Here is a 22894-nt window from a genome sequence, read left to right on the forward strand (position 1 = left end):
ATTGATTGTACAAGACAAGGTAGGTCTTGCCAATCTTCTTCTCTTCTTCAGAGGGCTTGAAATAGGAACTTTGTAGAGGCCAAGAGATTCTCAGTGTATTGGGGGATGAGCTGGGGCAGGGACTCCTCAGCAGCTAATGGCCTCTCTCTTCTTGCTCTCTCTGAATCTTATGGTTCAAGGGGCTCTTACTCCTTGGAGGCCATCTGGGCTATAATGTCCACCACTCAGTTGCTGTAGCCAAACTCATTGTCATGCTGGGTAATGAGCTTGACAAAGTAGTCATTGAGAGCAATGCAAACCCCAACATCAATTGTGGAAAAGTGGGTATTACTGTTAAAGTTGTAGATAACCCGATCCTCAGTATGGCCCAACATTCCCTGGAAGGAGCCTTTTGATGCCTGCTTCACCACCTTCTTGATGTCATTGTATTTTACAGCTTTCTTCAGGTGAGTAAAGAACAGGCAGGGCTACGTCAGGAGAGATAGATCATGGGCCATGGGATCAAGCTCAGAAAACGAAAAAAATGTGGAAGATGACAGGAAACCAGAGATAAGGGAAAAGCCCGACCATCCCTTCCCAGATGTCAAAGGAGTGGGTTCTTGTTAAATAACTACTTGTGACCAAGAAAATTACTGGACCCTGAAAAGGAAGTAAGTTAAAGAAAGGTGTTATCACTAGTCCTTGCTATATGGTGATATCAATAGATATGTTAAAAGGATTTAAGTTCCCTGGTTATCTTTCTAGAAAAGACCATACCTGAAAGCCCTCAGTGGCAACGCTGTCAGGACCCCTCTCCTGAAAGCTTTTTCTGTATCCTCACTTAATAAACTTCACATTACTCACTCACTTTTGTGAGATTCATTCTTCAAATCTGTGAGATAAGAACCTCACTGTCCCACATCACACGTGGCAGATTAGAGCCACAACTGACACTTTGGGAGTGGGGACATGGAAGGCCATGCTATTGTTCCTTCCCATTCAGCTCAGAGATGACTTTGTCTGTAGCCTTGGCAGGGCCAGTAGAAGCAGGGATGGGCAGCCTTTGACCATCATACCACAGCTTCTCAGAGGGGCCATCCAGGATCTTCTGGTGCCAGTGATGGCATGGACTGTAATTCTGAGTCTCTCCAGGATGCCAAAGTTGTCATGGGTGACCTTGGCCAGAGGGGCCAAGCAGTTGGTGGTGCAAGGGACATTGCTGATAATCTTCAGGGAGTTGTCATACTTCTCGTGGTTTGTGCTCATCACAAACATGGGAGCATCAGCAGAAGAAACAGAGATGATGTCCCTCTTGGCCCCACCCTTCAAGTGAGAGCCCTAGCCCTCTCTATGGTGGTAAAGACCTCAGTGGACTCCACAGCATATTCAGCACCAGAATCACCCCATTTGATGTTGACAGGATCTCACTCCTGGAAGATAAAGATGGGCTTTCCATTGATGACAAATTTCCTATTCTCAGCCTTGACTGTGCTGTTGAATTTGCCATAGGTGGAATCATACTAGAACAGGTAGACCGTGTAGCTGACATTAATAAAAGGGTCACTGATGGTGACAGTATCCATTTTGCCAGAGTTGAAAATAACCCTGGTGACCAGAAGAACAATACAGCCAAATATGTTTACTCTGACCTTCACGTCATGTCTTGGGATGCAGCTAGCATTGTATCAGAAGATACAGCTGTCTGTCAAATGGGAAGGAGCAGAGAGCCAATATATGTTTTTTAAAATATATGGAAACCACTTGGGGCAAGGACCAGCAGTCAAATTAACATAGAAACTCAGTGTCTCCTGTGTTCCTGTTAGGCTTAGGAATGTTTATCTCATATGAGAATGTGTTTAGAATTAAGCATAATGAATGCATATTCTATATACAATGTCAGAATCCCTTAAAAATATCCTGGGGTTTGGGGCACCTGGGTGGCTCAGTGGATTAAGCCGCTGCCTTCGGCTCAGGTCATGATCTCAGGGTCCTGGGATCGAGTCCTGCATCAGGCTCTCTGCTCAGCAGGGAGCCTGCTTCCTCCTCTCTCTCTCTCTTTGCCTGCCTCTCTGCCTACTTGTGATCTCTCTGTCAAATAAATAAATAAAATCTTTAAAAAAATATATCCTGGGCTTTGACAATAATGCAATTTATTTTATGTAAGAACCATTTTTAGTGGAGACAGCCATTATACCTAATCTGAAAGAACAGTGCTGTAGTAGAAAATACAAGTGAATTTTTAAGTAAATGTGGAGATGAAAACAACTATGACTAGCAGAAACAGATCTGACTTCACAGAGAAGATGGCATTTGATCAAAAGTTAACAGAATTCAAGTGGGAAGAAGAGAAGTAACAATTATAAGATGAGGGGACACCGTAAGAAGCAAAGATGTCTGAAAGTGATGAAGATAAGGAAGAGATAGGTAGATCTGCGAGTGTTGAGTCCAGCAGATGATTCAACACTGAGGGGAGGAGATTATGAGGATGAGTTCCCCCAAAATTTCTACAGTTAAGGGGTAAGCATAGAAGAGGAGGAAGGAAAGGGAACAAAGAAAGATTATTATCAGAGAAGCTGGAGCAAAATAGGTTATTTGGTATCACCTACATTGAAAGAAGAAAGCCTATGAGGAGGGGCTAATCAATGGAGTCAAGTGCTATAGAATGTAATAGCAGACTGAACAAAGAATTAGCAGTTTGATTTGGCAGTTAGTACTATTATGAGATGTTTGCTGGAATGTTAGTCTGGTGGGGGAATGGGCCAGAATGCAGTAGAATGGTGACGGAATAAGAGAATGCAAGGAAGTAAAAATCCAGTTCAAAAATTTTTGTCTCTTTCATAAACTGAGAGTGATTATTCTTCCTCATTGGACTTCCTTAATACTTAGTTTGTATCATTTATTGATACATTTAAAAAAGATTTTATTTACTTATTTAAGAGAGAGAGAGAGAGAGAGAGAGCACAAGCAGGGGGAGTGGCAAGCAGAAGGAGAAAGAAAAGCAGGCTCCCTTCTGAGCAAGGAGCCCCATGCAGTGTTCGATCCCAGGACCCTACATCATGACTTGCGCTGAAGGTAGATGCCTAACCAACTGAGCCACCCAGGTGCCCCCTACTGATAATTTTAATGACATCATATGACTTGTGGATATTTGTTTACACATTTTATCTCCCTACTGTAATTTGGTACCTATTTTTATATACCTCATATCATAAAAAGAGTACCTACCTAATATACTCAATGTTTAACTTTTTAAAAATTTTTAAAAAGATTTTATTTATTTATTTGACAGAGAGAGAAATCACAAGTAGGCAGAGAGGCAGGCAGAGAAAAAGGGGGAAGCAGGCTCCCTGTTGAGCAGACACCCTGATGCGGGGCTCGATCCCAGGGCCCTGGGATCATGACCTGAGCTAAAGGCAGAGGCTTTAACCCACTGAGCCACCCAGGTGCCCCTCAATGTTTAACTTTTAAACAATGCATCATTAGATAAGAGTCCATCCATTTCATATTTAAGTAAGAAATTTATACTGACCTCTCTAATTTTCTCTTGCTATACTGAACTACAGTGTTGACTGTCTATGTCACACCTCAGATGTATTTACACTGTCCTATAGTTTATTAAATGTATAATATCATCATGTCAAAAAAACAATCTACATCCCTTAATTAAAATACTTTATTGATAAAAAGTGCTAACCATCACCTGAGCTTTCAGTGAATCCGAATCTTTTTTCTGGTGGAGGGTCTTGGCTAGATGTTGATGGCTGATGATTGAACAGGGTGGTGTTTGCTGAGGGTTAGGGCAGCTGTGGCAATTTCTTAAAATAATCTGACAATAAAGTTTGCCACATTGATGGACTCTTCCTTTCATGAGTGATTTCTCTGTAGCATGTGAAGGTATTTGATAGCATTTTACCCACAGCAGAACCTTTTTCATAATTGAAGTCAATCCTTTCAAACTTTGCCACTGCTTTATCAACTAAGTTTACATAATATTCTAAGTCCTTTGTTGTCATTTCAACAAATCTCATAGCATTTCCACCAGGGGTAGTTTCCATCTCAAGAAAACACTTTCTTTGTTCATCCATAAGAATCAACTCCTCATCCATTCAAGCTTGATCCTGAGACTGTCTCATTTCAGTCCCACCTTCAAGCTTCACATTTAGTTCTAGTTCTCTTACATTGCATGTGCAGTTACTTCATCCATTTCCTCCTCCTCTTAAACTCCTCACAGTCATCCATGAGAGTTGGAATCAACTTCTTCCAAACTCCTATTTCTGTTGATATTTTCATCTTTCCCCCTGAATTACAAATGTTCTTACTAGCATCCAGAATGGCAAATTCTTTCTAGAGAGTTTTCAATTTATTTGTCCAGATCCATCAGAGGATTCACTATTTATGGCAGCTATAGCCTTATGAAATGTATTTTTTAAATCATAAGACTCAAAAGTCTTGATCCGTGAGTTGCAGAATGGTTGTTGCATTAGCAGGCATGAAAACAACATTAACCTCATGGTCCATCTCCATCAGAGCTCTTGGTTGACCAGGATCATCATCAATGAGCATAACATTTTGAGAGGAACATTTCTTTCTGAGCAGTGGTTCTCAACAATGAGCTTAAAACATTCAGTAAACCATGTTGGTAAACAGATGTGCTGTCATACAGGCTTCATTTTCCCATTTATAGAGCACCAGCAGAATAGATTTAGCATAATTCCTAAGGATCTTAGGATTTTTGGAGTGGAAAATCAGCAATGGCTTCAACTTAAAGTCACCTAGATGCATCAACTTCTAATGAAAGAATCAGCCTGTTCTCTGAAGTTTTGGAAGCCAGGAATTGATTTCTCCTCTCTAGCTATGGAAGTCTTAAATGGCATCTTTTTCCAAAAAGAGAGAAGGCTGTTTTATCTATATTGAAAATCTGTTGTTCAGTGTAACCAACTCCATTAATGATCTTAGCCAGATCCTCCAGATAACTTACTGCAGCTTCTACACCAGCATTTGCTGCTTCACCTTGCACTTGTATGTTATAGAAATGACTTCTTGTCTTCAAACTTATGAACCAACTTCTACTAGCTTCAAACCTTTCATCTATAGTTTCCTCACCTCTCTCAGCCTTCATAGAATTGAAGAGAGCTGGGGCCTTGCTCCGGATTAGGCTTTGGCTTAAGAAAATATTGTAACTGGTATGATCTTCTCTCCAGACTACTGAAGCTTTGTCTACATCAATGATAAGGTTTTTTTTGCTTTCTTATCATGTGTATTTACTAGAGTAGTATCTTTAATTTCCTTCAAGAACTTTGCCTTTGCATTCACAGCTTGGCTAGTGATTTGCTGTGAAAGACCTAGCTTTCTGCCTAGCTCAGCTTTTGACATGCCTTCCTCATTGAACTTCATCATTTCTAGCTTTTGATTTGAGGTGAGAGATGTGTGACTTTTCCTTTCACTTGAACACTTAAAGTTACTAACTGACCTAACTTCAATATTACTGTGTCTCAGGGAATAGAGAGACCTGAGGAGTAGGAGAGAGACAGGGGGACAGCAGATTGGTGGAGCAGTCACAATACATGCCACATTTATCTATTAAGCTTGCCATCTTATATGGAGGTGGTTCCCTCAAACAATTATAATAGTAATATTAAAAATTACAGATCATAGATCACCATAACAAATAGAGTAATAATGAAAAAGTTTGAAATATTGCTGGAATTATCAAAATACGACACCAAAACATGAAGTGAGAAATGTTGTCAGGAAAATGGTGCCAATAGATTTGCTTAACACAGGGTTACTTAAACCTTCAGTTTGTAAAGAAAAACGAAAACAAAAACAAAAACAAAACAGTATCTTCAAAGTACAATAAGACAAGAAAAGCCTATATGTATCCATCATCCTTTTTAACGACTTCCATTTTTTTACTTTGAAGAGTCTTGAATAAGTGTGTGAATATTACTGCCCCCTCTCCCCGATTCTGGTAGATCCTCAAGACATTGACTGTTCTACTCAGGTCAAGGCCCCCTTCGCAGCACCCTCAGCTTACCTCTCCAAAACCAATGATACCAACAAAACCAAACCAAGCTAAGCCAATCCAACCAAACCAAGTCGTATTATATGCAAATGAAATTGAGCTAAACTCAAACATAACAAGTCTCAACATAACAAGTTCCTCTCCTTAAATTGGTGAACTGTTTGTGGACATTATTCCTATTCCCCTATCTCTGGATGTATGAACTTTTGAATACCAATTTGAAAAGTTTCTTTGGGAATGGTTTTCTGTATTTTTGGAAACAGCCCTGGGTGTTTACTCAGAGCAACTCAAGGAAGGCTACTTAGAGTGGTTACCTAAAAAACTGGTGAATATATTAGTAGAGGTTTCTAGAGACTAACTGTAAACATCTATGTTAAACAGTCTTAGCAATTTAATGGTAGAGAAAATTCTGAAGGACCTTTTTTTTTCCCTAGCAAAACTTCTGAGACATTTTTAGAATACTAGACAAATACCCCAATCCCTTATGAGTTTATTTTATTTTATTTTTTTAATTTTTAAAAATTTTTTAAAAAGTGAAAACAAAAAAGGTGGAATAGATGGATTAGGTAAAAGTTGAAACTGAACATTTAGGGCATCTCAACTAGCACCAAATCAATTATATCACTTTTTTTTTATCCTTCACCTAAAAACCATCTGGGGTTGTCATGTAGACTCAGCCTCTCAGCACTGTCAAGAAGGAATTGTCCAGATTGTCAAGAACACATGCCTTATACCACTTATACAACACTTGTATAAAGAAGGCAACTTCTACAACAATGGGTAAAATTATATAGTGTTCAGGAAGTCCGTAAGTATGAACAGCTCTAGGATAATGTAAATGTTTATAAAGCACAGTCAGCAGTTAGAGATTTCACACCTTCTTCCACCAAACACCTAATTTATTTTTTTCTTAATTTTTTTTATATTACATTTTCAATGTCAGAACATTTTCAGGGAAAATAATATATATTTTGTTCTTTTTCAGATTTCAGTAATCTTACTTATGTTTCTAGTTGCTTCTCTTTCATCCATCACAGATCTTTAGAAATGCAAAAATCATTAGAGATCTTTTCTTTCTTTATTACATAAAGAAGATGGAGGGATATGAAGGATCCATGATGATTTCAGACTATAGAAATTATATTTAAATTATTAGTAATTAGAGTCTTATAGCTCAATTTAATTCATTATTTTGAGTGCCTCAGAGTTTCATTCATTTGATTAATCACTATACATGAGCTAACTAAGCATGAAGACTATCACTTCAGGCTTCATAAAATTTACCAGCTAATCTGACATGATAGATGATTGGGCCTCCATGCATTCTAATGTAAAGGAAAGTTCTGAAAAATGGAGAAGATTCTAGGGGAAAATAGGACTTTAATTTCCAGGGTTTTTTTTCCCCTGTCTTATGTGATTTAAATATGGACTCAAATGCTTATACCCCTGGGGATAAAAATATATGTTTATAAAAAATAAAAAATTAAATAAAAAAATGCTTGTACTCATTCATAAGGTCTGTAATCATCTAAAGACGTTCATAAATCTTTATGGTGTTAATTCTATGTCATCTTTTGTTCTCCAGCATATTGTACCTCTACCTAAATATTTTGCAAAATTCTCAGTCACTCTTGTCCACACTGCATTTCTGAGGCCTTATTATTTTCCTGACTCATTCTAGATTCTTTGCGGCAATGAGCAGAGGGATATCCTATGTGTTAGGGCAATGTCTTTAAACAATTAATTATAAAATAGCCTGTTTTTAAGATGCCCTGAGTTATGTGTTAAGACAATTTTATTTTGTTCTCATCTTAATGCAATCTTACAAACCAAAATACTTCACTTGAGAGGAAGGCAATTGCAAAGGTGGATCTCTGACTTAGCTACTCATACATATGTGGTATTATTACTCGGGATTATATAGATGGTCATTTTAATGTGCACTTTCCAGTCATCAACACACTTTACAGAGGATAAGGCTTGGGAAGTTAGAGCAGATGATTTCCAAATGCCATTGCAGTTTTGCCACGTGATGACATATAATTGTCACTATGTAGGTAAGCACGTTTACAGACACACTGAACAGATAACTAAAGCCATCACAAGCACAAATCTGAGAAAGAACCACCAACAATTTTGAGTTCCTTCACATTTAGAATTAGATGAATTATTCACCTCTTTTTATATATTATTTTAAATGTTATTTATTCACTCACAGAAAATGCCATAAACATCTGGTCCATGTTTTCCTTTTCGGTGAGTTGGTATGAAATTAGAGTCCTTTGTTCTGTGGAAAATCATGTACTCAATGATTATGATGCTCCAAACTTGGATCGACAAACATGTAATCGTGAACTTTGGAGAGATGCTGCTATAAAAGCCACCTCACTTCTTTTCTTCTTCTCATTGCAAAACCTTGTTTGGAATTTGTTTGTTTGGAATGTCTTTTTGTTTTTCTTCAGTGTTCCATTAAAATAGTCAGCAACTTACTTTCTTTCTCTTTCTTTTTCTTTTTTCTGAAGCTGATTAATGTTGTGATCATCAAACCATTACAATGAAGGCAAGTATACTTAAAAATTTCTCCATTTAAAATGTTTGGTTATACATGAGTGGCAGAAGAGTATAAAACACATCTTAAAAAGCAAGAATAAAATATTCAGCAATATTAACTTTCATCTTAAACTAGTGATAAACGGAACACTTGGCACCCTTCAGAAGTCCTGCAGGCTTTTTTGACCACAAGCAGTTTGGGCTTCTCAGCCTGGCTATGAAACAGAGTCAGCCCGATGAAGATTGGAAAAAGAGCTTGAGGTCAGAGGTCGACACAGTGAGGGAGTTTGCTCTTTAAGAGGTTATCTGTGGATCTGCAAAGCCGAAGTATAATTGGGTTTTGTGATGTGATTTTAGTGTGTAATTGTATATGATCTTAGATAGTTTCAAAGACAAGCTTGGAAGATTTTTCCAGCCTGTTTCTGATAGCAATTTTAGGGATCGTGTGCAATCTTGGATGGACAATTCAAAATGATCAAAAATAGCCATCAGAAGTGATACAGCAAGTACATGATTCATTTTAATTATAATCAGGACATTGATCGTGATGTAACATTTTCTTTCTTTTTAGGACATTGGGTTGGCTATGAAAATGAAGATATTTAGTTTTTATGATGGATAGCAGCATAGCCAATTTTATATCATTATCATAGCTCTCAGTGTTTCAGAGTTTGAACTTTACTGAGGATTACTGAATTATTACAAGGAAAGAAAAAAGTTAGAGTGCTGCACTTGAATATCTAGGATTTTTTTGCGACTAAAGTTGTCAAGTTTCTGATTCCTCAATATTCTAAACATGGGAAATAAACATTTCCTTATTGTTTTAGTTGTTTAGGGCTGCCTTGATTAAGCTGTCACTGCTGTCAGTTATGTTCTTATAAGCCTGGTTGGATCTATTTCATGTTAGGAAAAAGCTCAGATAAATCCGGGAAAGCTTAATGTTTATCCAATGTGAAAATAATTACTCAAAAGTGTTATTCTTAATCCAGATAATTAGAGTGAGGAAGGCAAGATCAGTGTCATTGTGAATTATGCCCCGGCAATTGACTCTTGGTCCTTGTAAGTTTCAGGTGAAGATGTGAATGGATAAAGGTTAGATTAAACATAATCCAAAGTAGCTGCAACCTTAATCTGTTATGATACAAGGATGATCACTTAAAAAGAGCTGGATTGTGGGATTGTTTCTGGTTGGATAAGATGCCGCTCGACTGGGACTAGTCTGAAAACATGCTTAGCACCATGTCACTGCAGCTGGGAGCACTTGTGCACGACTGCAGCCTGCCCCAACGGACAGGCGCTCCTGGGCTCAAACTGCACGTTGGCGAATCCTCCCTGCACAGTATCTGGGCTTCACATTAACATGCCTTCCAGTGATCAGCGTGGAACAAGTATTTCCTGTGACCTCTGTGGCATCTCTTCTTGGTTGTCATAAGCATGGACTGGAAAGCTCCTAAGACGTCGCTATAAAGTATGCAGTCTTTTACTACCTTCTACAATTAGAGGGCATATTTGTAATTGACCTTATTTTTGTCCTGTTTCAACTTAAAAAGTCTATTGGGAGTATGACTCTTTGAAGGTAATTCACAGTGTTTGTAGAACCAGTTATCTATGAAGTATTTTGAAAATAAAGTTAAGCCTTTCTAAATATTTCTAGGGAGTTAATATTTTTGTTTTTTTGTAAGTATTAGCAATGAGATCCAAAAGCCTTTCAAAGGCATGATGCAAAATTCAGCCATTTTTTAATTGAAAGGAAAAAAAGTATTTGGAGTTTCATCTGTTTTTCTCAATAAATCTCAGAAATTTAATATATTTAATTTATGAGTGGCTAAATTGGTTTGCTTTCATACAGAAAATGGAATAAAAAATATTATTATATGAAATCTTATTGCCTAAATTGAAATGCATTCTGTTTTATGACAAATGAATTTTAAATAGTGTTTGAACATTTAATGATTTATAATAGTTGTTTATTCCTCGCCCCAATGAAACTGTGTTGTGCCACATTTACTGTTGCGAAATAGTTAAGAAAATAACTAATGCAATGTAAAAGGTAATAATGTGAATTTTGGGGGTGCCTGGGTGGCTCAATCCGTTAAACATCTGCCTTTGGCTCAAGTCATAATCTCAGGGTCCTCATCTGGAGCCTCACATTGGGCTCCCTGCTCAGCAGAGAGTCTGCCTTTCCCTCTCTCTCCAGCCTTCCTCCCTGCTCCTGCTCGCTCTCTTTATGAAATAAATAAATAACATCTTAAAAAAAAATAATGTGAATTTAAAAAATAATGTTTAGCTTGACCCAGAATAAAGTTCTAAATGATTAGTTTGAATATTTTAATAAAATATTAAGGTATTTTAATAAATATCACTCTGATCTATGAATATATTTTAACCTTCATTAAAATCCAAGTTTTCGGGACGCCTGGGTGGCTCAGTGGGTTAAAGCCTCTGTCTTTGGCTCAGGTCATGATACCAGGGTCCTGGGATCGAGTCCCGCATCGGGCTCTCTGCTCAGCGGGGAGCCTGCTTCCTCCTCTCTCTGCCTGCCTCTCTGCCTGCTTGTGATCTCTCTCTGTCAAATAAATAAATAAAAATCTTAAAAAAAAAAGAAAAAAATCCAAGTTTTCTTCATTGGATACATGTTATCTTTTGATAAATATATAACATAATGTACTATAAATGTACCAGACATGTTTTCTAGCTATATTAATGACTTTCATATGTGTAAAATTTGCTTTTCAAGATTTTTTTCAAAGGCAATAAATATATATGTCGTGCATTTACCACCACATTAAAGCACTTGTTGCATATTTTTACAAATTATGTAATAGTTTTTGAAATTATTTCACAAAATATTAAATTTACGCAACTGATGTTTTACCAAGGGCCTCTTACGTGCCAAACACTGGTCATTATAGCACTGGACAAAAAACAAAGTCTCTGTTACAGACTTGTGAGCAAAGAAAGAAAGATGAAAAAGAAATACACAATATCAAAAAGAGTGGCAAATGCAACCAATCAAATGTACTTAGGGCAGAAACAGTCCTGACGCTTGTATTGGCATCATAGTCCATTTCCCTGTCCCTTGGGATGGGGTGAAAGAGTTTTCAGTCCATGGGAGTAAATTAAAATGAAATCTAGTGTTTTTTAATAATTCATTTAGCAATAGATTATTTGTTCTTGTGAAAGAGTTAAATCCTCCCTCACTTGTAGAAAGAGAGAAGATTGTCATTGAACCTCATAAGTACAGGCATTTAGATAAAACAACACCTAGGGTTGAACTTAAACACAGGAAATTTGGCTTTAGTAGAAGTCATGTAACCTAGCAGGACCTTACCCAAAGACAAAGGGAAGATACCACATAATCACCTCAACTGATTCAATATGTGAGCAAATAAAAATTATTAATACATTAGAAATAGAGAGCAAATCAACAGAATGAATATAAAAATATCATCAATTGTATTTTGCCAATTCTAAAGTGCATCTTACAATTGTTTGTATCTCAGATATGATTAAGTAACTCATTTCACTTGAAGTTGATCTACTTTGCTCAGTCCTTTAAACTAAGAAACACAAGATCAAAAGCTTTTGCACAGCAAAGGAAACAGTTAACAAAATCAAAAGACAACTGACAGAATGGGAGAAGATATTTGCAAACGACATATCAGATAAAGGACTAGTGTCCAGAATCTATAAAGAACTTAGCAAACTCAACACCCAAAGAACAAATAATCCAATCAAGAAATGGGCAGAAGACATGAACAGACATTTCTGCAAAGAAGACATCCAGATGGCCAACAGACACATGAAAAAGTGCTCCATATCACTCGGCATCAGGGAAATACAAATCAAAACCACAATGAGATATCACCTCACACCAGTCAGAATGAATAAAATCAGCAAGTCAGAAAATGACAGATGCTGGCGAGGATGCGGAGAAAGGGGAACCCTCCTACACTGTTGGTGGGAATGCAAGCTGGTGCAGCCACTCTGGAAAACAGCATGGAGGTTCCTCAAAATGTTGAAAATAGAACTGCCCTATGACCCAGCAATTGCACTATTGGGTATTTACCCTAAAGATACAAATGTAGTGATCCAAAGGGACACATGCACCCGAATGTTTATAGCAGCAATGTCCACAATAGCCAAACTATGGAAAGAACCTAGATGTCCATCAACAGATGAATGGATCAAGAAGATGTGGTATATATACACAATGGAATACTATGCAGCCATCAAAAGAAATGAAATCTTGCCATTTGCGACAACATGGATGGAACTAGAGCGTATCATGCTTAGCGAAATAAGTCAAGCAGAGAAAGACAACTATCATATGATCTCCCTGATATGAGGAAGTGGTGATGCAACATGGAGGCTTAAGTGGGTAGAAGAATAAATGAAACAAGATGGGATTGGGAGGGAGACAAACCATAAGTGACTCTTAATCTCACAAAACAAACTGAGGGTTGCTGGGGGGAGGGGGTTTGGGAGAAGGGGGTGGGATTATGGACATTGGGGAGGGTATGTGATTTGGTGAGTGCTGTGAAGTGTGTAAACCTGGTGATTCACAGACCTATACCCCTGGGGATAAAAATATATGTTTATAAAAAATAAAAAATTTAAAAAAAAAAAAAAAAAAGAAACAAAGGATGAAAGTAGTCATTATTACTCTTAATCATTTAACTTCTGAAGTTTCTTGACAAGAAAATAACACAAGCACAGATATAAAACCTGTGACTATCAGGAAGAATAAAAATCCATCATTATTAACAGAGTGTATGTTTGTATTTCTAGAAAAATCCAAGAAGATCAGTTGATAAGCCATTAGAAGTAGTACGGACATTCAGTAAGAGACTGGATATTAAATTTACACAACTGATGTTTTACCAAGGGCCTCTTACGTGCCAAACACTGGTTTTTCAGAGTATGGACTCTGAAAAACAATCTGAGGGTTTTGAAGGGGCGGGGGGTGGGAGGTTGGGGTACCAGGTGGGGGTATTATAGAGGGCACAGATTGCATGGAGCACTGGGTGTGGTGCAAAAATAATGAATACTGTTATGCTGAAAATAAATAAAAAATAAATTAAAAGCAAACAAACAAAAACAATGAATATTGTCACACTGAAAATAAAATAAATAAATAAATAAACAAAACAAAAAACAAACAAACAAAAAGATAGTTTTGGCCATAGTTTTAAACCTTATTTATGTTAAAACACCCAAAACATGCAAAAAATATGAAGAGATAGATCACAAAAACATAGCCAACACTAATTTATGAAAAAGAGAAAGCCCTCTCTCACTGATATTAAAATTAAAATAGCTACAAAGTACCACTTCTCTTCTGTGTTATTTATCTATTCCAGTGCAATAAATTACCCACAAATTTAGTGACTGGAAAAACAAACATTTATTTTATTTTTTAAGATTTTATTTATTTATTTGTCAGAGAAGAAGGCAGGTAGTGGGAGAAGCAGGCTCCCCACTGAGCAAGGATCCCCATGCAGGACTCTACCAGGACCTTGGGATCATGACCCCAGCCAAAGGCAGACGTTTAACTGACTGATCCATTCAGGCACCCCCAAAACATCTATTACTTTACGTTTTCTGTGGGTGAAGAATCCAGATGTAGCAGTTCCTCTAGCTCAGAATCTCTTACAAGGTTGCAATGGAGGTGTCGGTCAGAGGAACAGGAGTCATCTCATGATTCATTTAGGAGAATATCTGATCTTGATATCACTCACACCGCTGTTGGCAGACCTCTCATTCTCGCTGGCTATTGGCCAGAGATATTAGTTCCTTTGCCTTATACGTCTTTTCTTAGGACTACTCACAACTGGAAGCTTTTAGCAGAACAAGGAATCTGAGAGAAGGAGAGGAAGGGGGGTCAGAATGGGGAGGAGAAGGGAGTATGAGAGAGCCCAAAACAATGCTATCTTCCTTTTATAACCTAATTTGGAAGTGATATCCCATTGCTTCTTCAAGATTCTTTTGAATAGAACTAAATCAGGAATCCAGCCCAACTCAAGGGGAGAGAATCACACAAAGGTGTGAATACCCAAGGGCTGGGAACATTGAGGGCTACTTTAGAGTCAGCATTCACACCTCCCATTAAACAGCAACAATGAAAAATACACACTTGAAAAAAAAATCAACTGGTAAAAATCTGGTGTTGAAAAGGGTGAGGAGAAATATAGTCTGGTAGGAATAATACATTGACAAACATTTGGGATGATTTTTATCTAAAAAGCAATAAAATGTTCATACTCTTGGACCTATAATAACATTTGTAGAAATTTATCATAAAGACAAAAGAACAGACACACACAAAGACTTGTATGAAGGAAGGTGTATCAGAACCTCATTTATCACAACAAAAAGTAGTAAGCTAACTTTTATAAATAAGAGAAAGATGAAATGATTTATAGTGAAATCTGGATGGTAGAATATTTTAGTCACTTGATTATGTTTCCAAAGTATATTTCATATTAGAAAAGCCTTAAAATGTTTTTAAACAAAAACTGCAAACTACTGTGTAGTATGATTTTGATGACTTTGAAATATTGATTTTTTATATATATATATATGTACATGTATAGATACATATATATATATTTAGAGAGAGAGAGAGAGAGAAAGGGACAGAGAAAGAGATTAAGAAATATAAATAAAATTATTGCCATTATACATCTTTGGTAAGAAGATTAGAAGACTTAGGAGTGAAACTTATAAAGACAGTTTTGGTTTATAAAAATGTCTATGTGTACAAAAAGGAACTTTCCCAACATTTTCTTTTGCTCCTTACTTTTCTCCTGCCACTGCAAAGTAGAGGGTTATGATTTAATGTAAAGACATGATTAGCTGTGTTGGCAACAGTATGTCCAGTCACTTTAATTGGTGGTATGCCACATGATGGACAGAACCAAAACTATGGTGTACCACAGAACTGGGAGCAGTTTCCATACCTCAAGGCCCAGTATTAGTCTTGGCAAAAATACTATGTGATGATAACAAATGCTATACTTTAAAAGTAATTTCGTGTTGGCTTACATTTAACATCATTGGATGCTTTTTAGCTAAAGTTACTGTTTTAGTTATGCTTCTAATATCGAATCTAGTATAAATCTGCTTTCAAAAAATTAAATCTCACCACCATCCGCAGTTAGTATTTTTCAAACCACCATAATGTGTTTGAAATTAGAGTAGGTAAGCATTGGAAACAAAGAGATCAATCAGGAGCATACTTATTTTTTACTTTCATGGTTTTAAATACCAACCTAGAGATTTCACCAAAATTGAATCCAGCCTATTACATCATCCTGTGGAAATAATTTCTTTAACATCAGCCTTTCCTGCTAGACTGTGAGAAACATGAGGGCAGGGATGTTATTTGTCGGACTCATCTATTCCAATATCTCCTATTGGAAGGCTGGAGCTTGGCAGGGACATAATATTCTTTATTAATTGATGAATGAATGAATGAATGAATGAATAATAAAGCTCTGGGTACATGAGTTTGTTTGTGGTAACATGTCCAGGACATTTTACCCTGTTTCTGTCGTCTCCACGACAGGAAATGTCAGAATCCATAATGATTGTCTTTGTTTCGATTAACATTCCTTTTCCCAAAGTCTCCATTTTTCTACCCCCTTGCCCCCCGACAAAACCATAAAAGGAAGATAATTATCTAAATAGCAAACTAAAAAACACAAATTAGCTGGCATATCTTCCTTTTTCAGTAATTCTGTTAAATGGGTTGTTTTTTTTGGTCATTATGTTCCTATGTACAGCAATCTCCCATGGAGTTCAATTTGAATATGTGTGTGTATCTGTGTGCATTTGAGTATGGTAAGCAAAATAGTGACTCCTAAGCATGTACATACCCTAATTCCTTGAACTTGTGAATAGGTTACCTCATATAGCAAAGAAGACTTGCAGACATGATAAAAGATACAGACTTTGAGATAGGAAAATGTTCCTGGATATCTCGTAGGCCAATCTGATCACACAAATCCTTTAAAAATGGAGAAGCTGTGGGTATAGAGAGGTGTGACAATGCAAGATAGGGCCAGGGAGATGTGTCTTTGCTGTCTTTGGAGATGAAAGAAAGAAGCTTTGAGCCAATGAATGCAGGAGGCCTCTGGAAATCAGAAAGAAAAACCAAGAAATCAGTTTTTCCCTAAAGCTTCTATAAAAATAAATAAATTAAATAAATAAAAAAGTAAATAAATAAATTCTGTAATTTGTTTTACAAAATATTTATTACAAAATAAAATTTTAGTAATTTGTTACAATAGACAACAAATGCGATGTTATTTTGGGTGAATTCATGTGAATCTATTTGCCTAGTTCTAAAACAGTTGCTTTAGTAAAGGTATTTACACAAATATTATATCTTTAGATCAGCTTATTCTTTGGCCAAGTAAATTTAAGTACATAAGGATTTTTCAAATTGCCCTTTTGGTTAAAAGAAAACACAATCAGGTGGGCCAGTTGGAATTTAGTAAGTAGTGCTCTTTCCTGCTACTTTTTGGGGGATTTTATGGGAATGATTATGTATAGTTAAATTAGGAGTGTGTGTGGCTGTGGACATGTTTTCCTTTCCTATAGAGATGGAGAATGGCAGAAGGGATGTGGGGGTTGGAAGGTGACTTGGTGATTGTGGTTAGGTTGGTGAAATATTTTGTGGGCTTGTTGATTTTATATATAACTCTTTCAGTCATAATCTCTTGGCAATGTGACAACAGTGCCCTTTATCTGGAGTTTTCCAATATTTGACTTGTTAATATTGACATGGGAATAAAGAGATGAAAATAAGAAATTCAGCTAAACAGATTATACAAGATCATGGTTAAAATTGAATTAGAGGTTAAACTTTAGTTACTTTCATTTTTAATTTCTATTATTTAACTAAAAGGTAAAAAAGTTAAATAGTAATTTTTAGTGCAATTTCTTTATTTTTATAAAGTATTTCTATTTAAGAAGTTTTATAAGATTTAGACTTTGATGCAATGCAAGTATCTTTATGTCTTCTTTCATTTGGCATGTATGCTAGCTTCCTGTTACTGTTACAATAAATTACCACAAACTCTGAGGCTTAATGCAACACAGATTTATTTTCTTACGGTTCTGGAGGTCAAAAGTCCAAATTGAGTCTTAGGTGCTAAAGTCAAGGTATTTGCAGGGCTGGAGGCTCTGGGTGAGGACCTGTTGCATTGCCTCTTCTGGCTTGTAGACAGGGCTCAAACTCCTTCTCAGGCACAGCAGGCACATCACTCCAATCTCTTGCTTGTCATCACACGTCCTCTAATTTGGACTCTTCCGGCATCCCCATTATAAGGACCTTTGTGATTACATCCGACCCGGCCAGATACTCAGCATGATCTACTCTGTCAAAATCTTTAACTTCATTATATCTACAAAGTCCCTTTTCTGCACTGTAAATTGATATTCAAAGGTTCCCGGGATTAGGATATGACGTGTGTGTGTGTGCACGCGCACGTGTGTGTGGTGTAGGTGGATTGTTCAGTCTGCAACAATATAAACTACAAATCACAAATTCACTGATATCTCTCAATATTGTCCTTATCTTGGAAGACTGGATTCATCCCTTACAAAGGAGGTTCTTTGCAAAAGCCCCTGGTGGTCATTCCTACTAAGACACTACATGTTATCCATAGAATAATAGCACTGAAGAGTTGTCAGAGGCTGGGAAATTACGTAGTCCATAACTTTTTGAAACAATGAAGAAATAGAGTAAAGTTTGCATAGTATATATCTGGAATTAAAATTCAGTGTCTTTATATCTTCAGAAAGACCAAAAGCATAGTGTTAAATGAAGCAAGAGAATGTCTTGACTTATGGGATAGACAGTAAAAATCATCAATAATTTATGTAAATAATTTACTGTCATTCATTGATATATGTAATAGAGACCATTTTTAAAAATTCAAAATAGAAACTATGGTTCCAAAATATTAAGAAAAAGAGTTCTAAATAAAGCCTTTTATTTAACCTATACTTCTTTGAAAATTTTTCCCAAATAATTTTTAAGTTAAAACATTTAAAACTTGCTTCTGTATTGGTAAATCTAACTCAATTCAATTGACAGAACAATAAAAGAAAGTATTAGAAGTATTTAGGCATTATATAGGATTGTGACCTAAGTACCAATGGTATACTGAGTACCACTATGCAATGATGCACACAGATACATATAGACAGACATATATAGAAACACATATGGATATGTATAGATATATATTTGTAAATACATATATTTAACTTTATACTTCTATTTTGATTATCTTATAACTTCACATTTAGCTTTTGTGTTTAACTACTTAACATAATAACCATGTAATGCTTTGTTATTTCTTTGACGATAAGGTATTCTCACAGTGTTAAAAAAACTTACCAAGTCTACCATGTTATATGTTATTCAAATCATGGCCCTAGAAAATGTCCACTTATTAATACATCTGAAACTTATCTGCTCAGGAATAACAAATGATACTGCCATATTTTGTAATATTTCTAGACAGGACATAACATTTTCTTCCAACATATTTCTGGCACTAAAAACTACCATCAGCTTTTAAAATACGTAATTTCAGGAAACTTCCATTTGTTATCTATTGGAACCCACAGAATGAGTTCCAACAACTTAATAAACTTAATAGGATCTTTACTAATAATCAGATTTATAAAAAATGTATTTTCTAATATTCCCATATAGTTCTTTAAGAAGAAATTATGTTCTTTTAGTTGTAATCTTTTAAAAGATTTTAAGATACATTATCTGATATTTGTTTCAGCTTACAAATGAAATGTTCTGATCTCACTAAACGCCTACAATACTACAAGAGGTTACATATCCTATGTGAAAGAATAATGTAATGCAATTTCTCTTAATAGTATTTAGAAGAAAATTGCATACCTTAACTTTGCATTTTTGAAAGATTTGTTTTGTTTTATAATTCACGTGTTCTTATATTAAAACTAATTTTCAAAAAAAAAAAAGCCTGACCAAGATCTTTTAGTGTTCTACCCATTCCATTCATCCATTATATGTTGGGAAAACCATATTATTTATGTTTGTGTGTGCATGTTTGTGAGTGTATATGTGTATGGACACACAAATGTCTATGTATATCCACACACAGCCATTCAGTCCCATATCTGTGATGCTAAATTTCATGTGTCAACTTGCCTGAGACCTGGAATGCCCAGATTAAACTTGGTATCTTGGTGTATTTTTCAGGCTGTTTCTAGATGAGATTTGGATTTGAACTGGTAGTGAGAAAAGCAAATTTCTCTTCCTAATGCGGGTGAACATCATCTGATCCGTTGATAGTCTGAATAGAATAAAAAGGCAGATAAAGGGGAGATTTGCTTTCTGTGCCTGACTGTTGAGTGGAGACATCAGTCTTTCCCTGACTTTTCAGGCTGAGACTCATACCATTGACCCTACTCTTCTCAGGACTACACCACCACCTTTCCTTCTTGTAGACAATACATCATGGGACTTCTCAGCCTCCATAATAACACAATCATATGATTTGTAATAAATCTCTTTATATATAGAAATAAAAATATAATGTAGTCTGTTCCTCTTGAACAATCTTTATGGAATTAAAGAATTCTTTTATGAAATATGGTGAGATATAAATCATCTGAATCAGGATTTATGTTCTATATAGATACCATCCTTTTTTCCCTGTGGAATATATAATTTTTCTTTTTGTTTTTTGATTGTTTGTTTGTTTTTTAATTGTTTTTATTAATATATAATGTATTATTTGCCCCAGGAGTACAGGTCTGTGAATCATCAGGCTTACACACCTACAGCACTCACCATAGCACATACCCTCCCCAGTGTCCATAACCCCACCACCTTCTTTCTATCCCCCCACCCCCCAGCAATCCTCAGTTTGTTTTGTGAGATTGAGAGTCTCTTATGGTTTGTCTCCCTCTCAATCCCATCTTGTTTCATTTTTTCCTTCCCTACCCGCCGCTACCCCCCACATTGCCTCTCAAATTCCTCATATCAAAGAGAACATATGATAATTGTCTTTCTCTGATTTACTTATTTCACTCAGCATAATACCCTCTAGTTCCATCCACGTCATTGCAAATGGCAAGATTTCATTTCTTTTGATGGCTGCATAGTATTCTGTTGTGTGTGTGTGTGTGTGTGTGTGTGTGTGTGTGTGTGTCTGCGTTTGTGTGTGTGTGTGTGTATATATATCACATCATCTTTATCCATTCATTTGTTGATGGCCATCTAGGTTCTTTCCATAGTTTGGCTATTTTAGACATTGCTGCTATAAACATTTGGGTGCATGTGTCCTTTGGATAACTACATTTGTATCTTTAGGTTAAATACCCAGTAGTGCAATTGCTGGGTCATAGTGTAGCTCTATTTTCAACTTTTTGAGGAACCTCCATGCTGTTTTCCAGAGTGGCTGCACCAGCTTGCTTTTCCTCCAACAGTGTAGGAAGGTTCCCTTTTCTCCTCATCTTATTTTTTAGTGGGGTCTACTACCATATTTTTGACGATGCATTGCAGTATGAAGGAAAGGAGAACAATATGTTAGTTATAAGACAGAGAAAAGGGAAAGTTTAGGTGAAAATAGCAAGTGGAGCAAGTAGAGAATACAAAGGAAAAGACTATCTTTCTGTACAATAGAGAGGGAGCAAAATGATGAATTTGGTCTGGTCCTAAACTGGCTTCAGGATTTGAAATTGTCTCAGTAAGCACTTATGGCTATGACTTGACATCCTGTGAACTAGGTCACATGTACTGAGATTATTTCTTAAACGATCATGGAAGAAGGAAACTAAAGGTTTGGTTGTTGATCATTAGTAAATTTCAATAGTCCCTGATATACATTGTTATCTAGTAATTGTATACTGGTTAGAAGTGCTTCGCCTTCCTACTCAGGAGCATTGAATTATTACAATAGTTGGGACTGCAAATAAGTATCCAATGTCTTTTAGTATTATCTTACAAAATGGAGTCAAAACTTCTTTTTGTCCTTGGGGTCTTACAAACATCTCTTCAAATATGGTGTCACTGGAGCTTTTTTCTTTTTTTTTCAAAGACTTTATTTTTATTTATTAGAGAGAGAGAACACAAGCCAGGGAGGAGGGGCAGAGAGAGAGGGAGACAGAGTCTCTGCTGAGCAGGGAATCTGACACAAGACAACCCCCCGCCCCCCAAGATCATGCCCTGAGTCAAAGTCAGAGGCTTAAATGTCTGAGCCATCCAGGTGCCTCTCTGGAGCTTTTTAAGTATATGTAAAATCTGTTTAAACTACCTATTTGGGAACTAACCTCTTAGACTCTTTTCTGGATTAACCAGGACTCTCCCTCCCTTTTATAAAGAACAATGGCTGTACCCCTATGGTGTGAACTATAAATCCCCAAATGTGCTTTTGTTCACCAAATATCTTTTTTTTTTTAAAGATTTTATTTATTTATATGACACAAAGAGAGAGGTCACAAGTAGGGAGAGAGGCAGACAGAGAGGAAGTAGGCTCCCTGCTGATCAGAGAGCCTGATGTGGGGCTCCATCCCAGGACCTTGAGACCATGACCTGAGCTGAAGACAGATGCTTAACCCACTGAGCCATCCAGGCACCCCTGTTCACCAAATAACTTTACATTGTTATTCCAATACCATTATTTAACTAAACATGAAATAAACCAAGAAAATTCAAATAAATACATTTGCTTCTATAAGTTAAGTTGAATGTTACCTGATAAATAAGAATATTTGAACACGTGTTTATCTATGCTATTACCTACAATCCCATGACAAGAAAGGACTAAAAGTTACAAGCCCATAATGAAAAAGAGAACATGAAAGGAGACAATAAGAAATAAGAAATTACATAGATGGACATGTGGTGACTAGCTTACAAGGTCAAAGAAAGGTAAATTTCAAGCCATCATAAAAGGAAGCCAATAGGAAAGCAATTTGTAGCACAAAATTGTACAAAAGTTCAAAATTTTAGATACCAGAGGATTCTGGGAGCAAGGGTGAGGAGGTGGAGTTAAAAACTGAGGGACTGGTTGAACCTCTGTGCAAGGAAGTTTACAACTGTGGATCCTTATCTTCATCCATCGTACATCCTTCTTCCTGAGCAGAAGACTGGAGGTTTGCTATACAGAGATATCAAACCAGACCTGTTCTCACTCAGGAATGACAGACACTGCTGTGGGCCAGCTGAAGGGAGAATTTAAGTGTACTCATATGATGGTGATACCCCAGTCTGCTGGCTTACAGCATTTTTATACCCTTTAGAAAGGAGACTGAATGCATTTTCTATAGAAACTC

At 36.5% G+C, this 22894-nt stretch overlaps 2 pseudogenes; both read right to left on the reverse strand.

The window, feature by feature from the left end:
* Positions 1 to 224: 224 nt before the first annotated feature.
* Positions 225 to 3184, reverse strand: LOC132027495 (glyceraldehyde-3-phosphate dehydrogenase-like; annotated as a pseudogene).
* A 484-nt stretch (positions 3185 to 3668) lies between these two features.
* LOC132027601 (tigger transposable element-derived protein 1-like) overlaps positions 3669 to 22894 on the reverse strand; it is an 86926-nt pseudogene continuing 67700 nt past the window's right edge.

The sequence above is a fragment of the Mustela nigripes genome, chromosome 1 (assembly GCF_022355385.1).
Source record: "Mustela nigripes isolate SB6536 chromosome 1, MUSNIG.SB6536, whole genome shotgun sequence".
Taxonomy (NCBI): domain Eukaryota; kingdom Metazoa; phylum Chordata; class Mammalia; order Carnivora; family Mustelidae; genus Mustela; species Mustela nigripes.